Below are 5,000 nucleotides of genomic sequence, written 5' to 3' on the forward strand. Positions count from 1 at the left end.
CCCGAAAAGCCTCATCGATCAGCCGAGAAAAGAGGAGCGAAAGAAGGCCCCGCGGCCTCGGTCCTGGGACATCGGCAGCCCAAAGCGCGCACCACACCACGCTTCCAGGCGGGCAGCGGGCAGACGGACGCAGCAGGGCTGCTTTTCCGCGTGCGGGACACGTCCCCGAGAGGCCCTCCCCACGGCTTGGCGCCGCCGAGCCTCCCCGACGCACCCGAGCGCCACTTTGCAGCAGAGCTTTCGCATCGGTCACAGCGGAGAAAGCGCGGGGAGGTGCCGCCACCCAACCCCGGCTGCGGACAACGATTCCCTTTTATTAGCGAGACAACATCGGGACGGGACCACGGCGGGAGGAGGCCACGGCAGGCCACGCTCCCGGCCCCACGGAACCCTTCCGAGCGTGCGAGAAAGCGCCACCGACCATGCCCACGGGCCACCGGCTTTCGCCCGCCTCGCGGCGATCGGCTTTCCCTCCGGAAAAGCCAGGGGGAACGGCAAACAGCGGAGGGGAAAAAAAAAAGGCACGACAGCGCGCGTCACATAACCCCGTGCTACCCACGGGGGCCGCGGGCCTGGGGGGCGAGGCGCGCGCCTCTCACTCCCCCCCCCTTTAATCCCAACGACCTCTCAAAGAACGCCTCCTTCTCGTCTCTCTCCCTTTCGGCGTTCGTGGCCCGCGCGCCTTTGTGCCGCGCTTCTCCGTCGTGCCGCGGCGGCTTAAGGCCGCGAGAAAAAAAAAAAAAACAAACAGCGTAAGGCCGGGGCAGGCACCCCCCCAGTGCAACCGCACAAGCCGGCACACACGCCTGAAACAGCGGACCTTCTCGCAACCCAGCCCACCGGCAACCACGGCAGCCGGGACAGGCCCGACACCACGGGCCGCCCCAGCGTCGCGGCTCAGTCGATGCCGGCCGAAAACAAGGAAGGGCGAGGCGCCGCCGCCTCGCCGGCAAGCATTCTCACAGGGCTCTCTCTTGTCGGGCTTCCGGTCCGCTCTCGGCAGCCGGCCACCGCAGGCCGGCCGCCGCCCCTGAGACCTTCCCGCCCGCTACGCGGGTTCCCCAGCTTAGGGCCGAGGAAGGGGGACGACTTCAACACACAGCGGGGGGGGGGGCGAGGCGCCGCCGCCCCGCCACAACATCGGGCGACTCCCGTCACCGAGCCCCTCGGCCAACCGGGCGAGGCCGGAGGCAAGGCCGCACGCCCCACCGAGCGTCCCCGTGGCACCGCCGACACACCAAGCACAGGTCGGGAGCCGGGAACGGGGCGCCGCCACCTCGGCCAACTGGGCCCATCCTCGGAGCTCTCAGGGAAGGGCCGGGAAAAGCCCCGTCGGGGCTCCGCGAAACAGAGCGCGCCCCGGCCGCGTCCACCCCACCGGCTGCCAGCCACCGCACCAGACTGACAGCCGAAAACCGAGCCCGCCGAGCGGGCACCGGCTTAAGGCCGGGCAGAAAAGGAACGAGGCGCCGCCGCCTCGGCCACCACCGGACTTTCCCCTGCGGCCCCCCTGCACGGAGTCGGCAGCCGCCAGGGTCGGAGGGAGGATACACTCACGGGTCTCTCGCCACCCCACCTAGGCCGACAAGCGGCTCACACAGTCTCTCTCTTTTTCGGCCTTTCCCATCAACTGGGGCTGTGAAACCAGGATAAAAGCCACGCGACTCATATCCCGCTTATTCGACACTCTTCGTTCTGGCAACCGCGCGCGCGGCCGCCGCTCTCGACCTTCGACACAGGCACCGCCAGCCTGCGGGGACACGGCCCATCACCCGCTCCCATAATACGGACAGACGAGTCCAAGGCCCCGGACGCCTCCAAGAGAACCAATCGTACTTGACCGGGGCGGTGCGCTGGCGCACGCCGCCTCCTACCATGACGCAACTGGAGGCAGCCAGAAACAGCGACCCCTTGGTGAACTTCCAGGACGGGTGGGGCAACAGGTCTACCCGGCCCCTGCCGAAATTTGCCTAAGTCCCGCCGGAGCTGGGTAGACCTGTTCGCCCCGCGACCGGGCACCACCGCGGCGCCACGCCGACGGTTTCGGGGCGCGGCCGGCGGCCGCGGCCGGGCCCGGATCCGGGTAGACCTGTCCGCCCGGAGCCTTCCCCGGGCCGGGTAGACCTGTTCACGCCGAGACCGGGCGCCGCCAGGGGAGCCACGCGGGCAGTTTCGTGGCACGGCCGGCGGCCGCGGCCGAGCCCGGATCCGGGTAGACCTGTTCGCCCTCTGGCCGGACGCTGCCGGGACAGTACGCTGACGGCTCCGGCAACCGCTGGTGGCCGCAGCCGACCCCGGAGACAAGGCATCCTCCTGCCATCCCTGAGCCGGGGGAACCCCACAGCCCCGGAACGCCCCGGAACCGTATGGCTCTAGCAGCCCTGTCCCGCCTGAGAACCCGGTTTCAAGACCAATACGTATTTTCGACAAAACTCAACCTTTAATTTTTGAACGAGTACATCTTTCTTCTGCTAGGAACAAGGAAGTTTCCTGGGGAAAAAAAAAATTCTTTGCGAATTTTACTCCGTTTTCTTGGGCGCCCACACCACAGCCGGCCACGCTCGGGAGGATCGTGTGCCCTTAGCTCGGCCAGCCCACACACATTGACGCACCAAAACGGACGCCCCTCCCCACCCCACCCCGGGCACCACGCCCAGCCCCACCAGAGCAGAGCACCTCTAGGGAGACAGCGGGGAGGGGAAGCAGGTGCATAGGAACAGGGAACGAAGCCGATGGCCGCCGGCGCGACTGGCCCCGCCCACCAGGAGGGGCCGGGGCCGAGGCCGGGGGGACCGGGCGGCCGCCTTCGGGCCGGTTCTTTCGGGGTCCGCCGAGGTCCCCGTCTCCCGCCGCCGCTTCGGGGGGCCGCGGGGGCGCCGCGCCCAGGTGCCCGAGGCCGGCAGGCAGCGGGCGAGCCCCGGCGGGACGAGCCCCGCCCGCCGGCGAGGGCCGGGCGGCGGCCGCGGCCGGGCCCGGATCCGGGTAGACCTGTCCGCCCGGAGCCGTCCCCGGGCCGGGTAGACCTGTTCACGCCGAGACCGGGCGCCGCCAGGGGAGCCACGCGGGCGGTTTCGTGGCACGGCCGGCGGCCGCGGCCGAGCCCGGATCCGGGTAGACCTGTTCGCCCTCTGGCCGGACGCTGCCGGGACAGTACGCTGACGGCTCCGGCAACCGCTGGTGGCCGCAGCCGACCCCGGAGACAAGGCATCCTCCTGCCATCCCTGAGCCGGGGGAACCCCACAGCCCCGGAACGCCCCGGAACCGTATGGCTCTAGCAGCCCTGTCCCGCCTGAGAACCCGGTTTCAAGACCAATACGTATTTTCGACAAAACTCAACCTTTAATTTTTGAACGAGTACATCTTTCTTCTGCTAGGAACAAGGAAGTTTCCTGGGGAAAAAAAAAATTCTTTGCGAATTTTACTCCGTTTTCTTGGGCGCCCACACCACAGCCGGCCACGCTCGGGAGGATCGTGTGCCCTTAGCTCGGCCAGCCCACACACATTGACGCACCAAAACGGACGCCCCTCCCCACCCCACCCCGGGCACCACGCCCAGCCCCACCAGAGCAGAGCACCTCTAGGGAGACAGCGGGGAGGGGAAGCAGGTGCATAGGAACAGGGAACGAAGCCGATGGCCGCCGGCGCGACTGGCCCCGCCCACCAGGAGGGGCCGGGGCCGAGGCCGGGGGGACCGGGCGGCCGCCTTCGGGCCGGTTCTTTCGGGGTCCGCCGAGGTCCCCGTCTCCCGCCGCCGCTTCGGGGGGCCGCGGGGGCGCCGCGCCCAGGTGCCCGAGGCCGGCAGGCAGCGGGCGAGCCCCGGCGGGACGAGCCCCGCCCGCCGGCGAGGGCCGGGGCGGGGGCCCGGGCCGGGGCCGGGGCCGGCGGCCGGGGCCGGGGCCGGGGCCGGGGCCGGCGGCCGGGGCCGGGGCCGGGGCCGGGGCCGGGCGGCCGCCTTCGGGCCGGTTCTTTCGGGGTCCGCCGAGGTCCCCGGCCCCCGCCGCCGCTCCGGCGGGCCGCGGGGGCGCCGCGCCGAGGCGCCCGATGCTGGCAGGGAGCGGGCGGCCCCCGGCCCATGTTCACACGGAGAGATAGGCAGACACAGGGACTCTCAGACCCACTCACAGCCCCGCCGCCCCCCTCTCTTTTTGCCGCGGACGGCCACAGCTGCACACTCATCGACACAGACAGACACACACAGACATAGGCACGCCTGCGCATGGACGCGCACACTTGCCGCAGATGCGCTCCGTCCCCCTCCCTCCCGTCGCCCTGTCTCTCGAGGGTTGGGGGCACTCCTGCTCTCCACCATCTGCCTCCCTGGCGCCACCCTCAGACTTTTCTCGCCCCTGCCCAGGGTCCCATCAGCCAGTTCGGACGGCGGCGACGGCAGCAGCAGGGGGGCGAGGACTTGGGTGCCGAGGCAGCCAGGGTGTTCGGCGAGCAGGCCGAGAGCCTGGTGCAGAAGTAGGGCCAGCGACAGTCTGGAGGTGGTGGCGGGATGCTTGGCACTGTCTCTTTTTGAAGAAGCATCCTGTTCAGGTCGCTCTGAGCCTCTCGGTTCGATGGCGTTCCTTCCTGCCTACCCCCAGCCCCGGTCAAGCCTGCGGCAGGACGGAAGCGAGGCGGGCGGATGAGGGAGTGAGAGATGCAGAAATCAAGGTGGGAGGTGGGGCAAGGGCACGGCAGGCTTTCGAGGGCCGGGAGCCGGGCTTAGAGAGCGGATGCTGCTGGCCGTTTTGGCACGGAGGCGGCGGGAACGCCGCCGGCTCCTAAAGAGTCCCTCCTTCCCTCTCCGGCAGTGGCATGGGGAGCGGGCTGCAGGCAGGGTGGCGACAGGGCGGGCTGGAGCTGGGGAAGCGCGCGGCAGGGGGTGACGCTGACGGCCGCTCAGGCATGGAGCCAGAAGGGACGCCGCCGTCTGGGACCGAAAGTCACTCGCCTTCACGTCCCAGCTTTCGGGGCGGGGGGGGGGGAGGGGGGGACCAGCGCGTGCGAGCTGC

The sequence above is a fragment of the Aphelocoma coerulescens genome, unplaced genomic scaffold (assembly GCF_041296385.1).
Source record: "Aphelocoma coerulescens isolate FSJ_1873_10779 unplaced genomic scaffold, UR_Acoe_1.0 HiC_scaffold_146, whole genome shotgun sequence".
NCBI classification, from domain to species: Eukaryota; Metazoa; Chordata; class Aves; order Passeriformes; family Corvidae; genus Aphelocoma; species Aphelocoma coerulescens.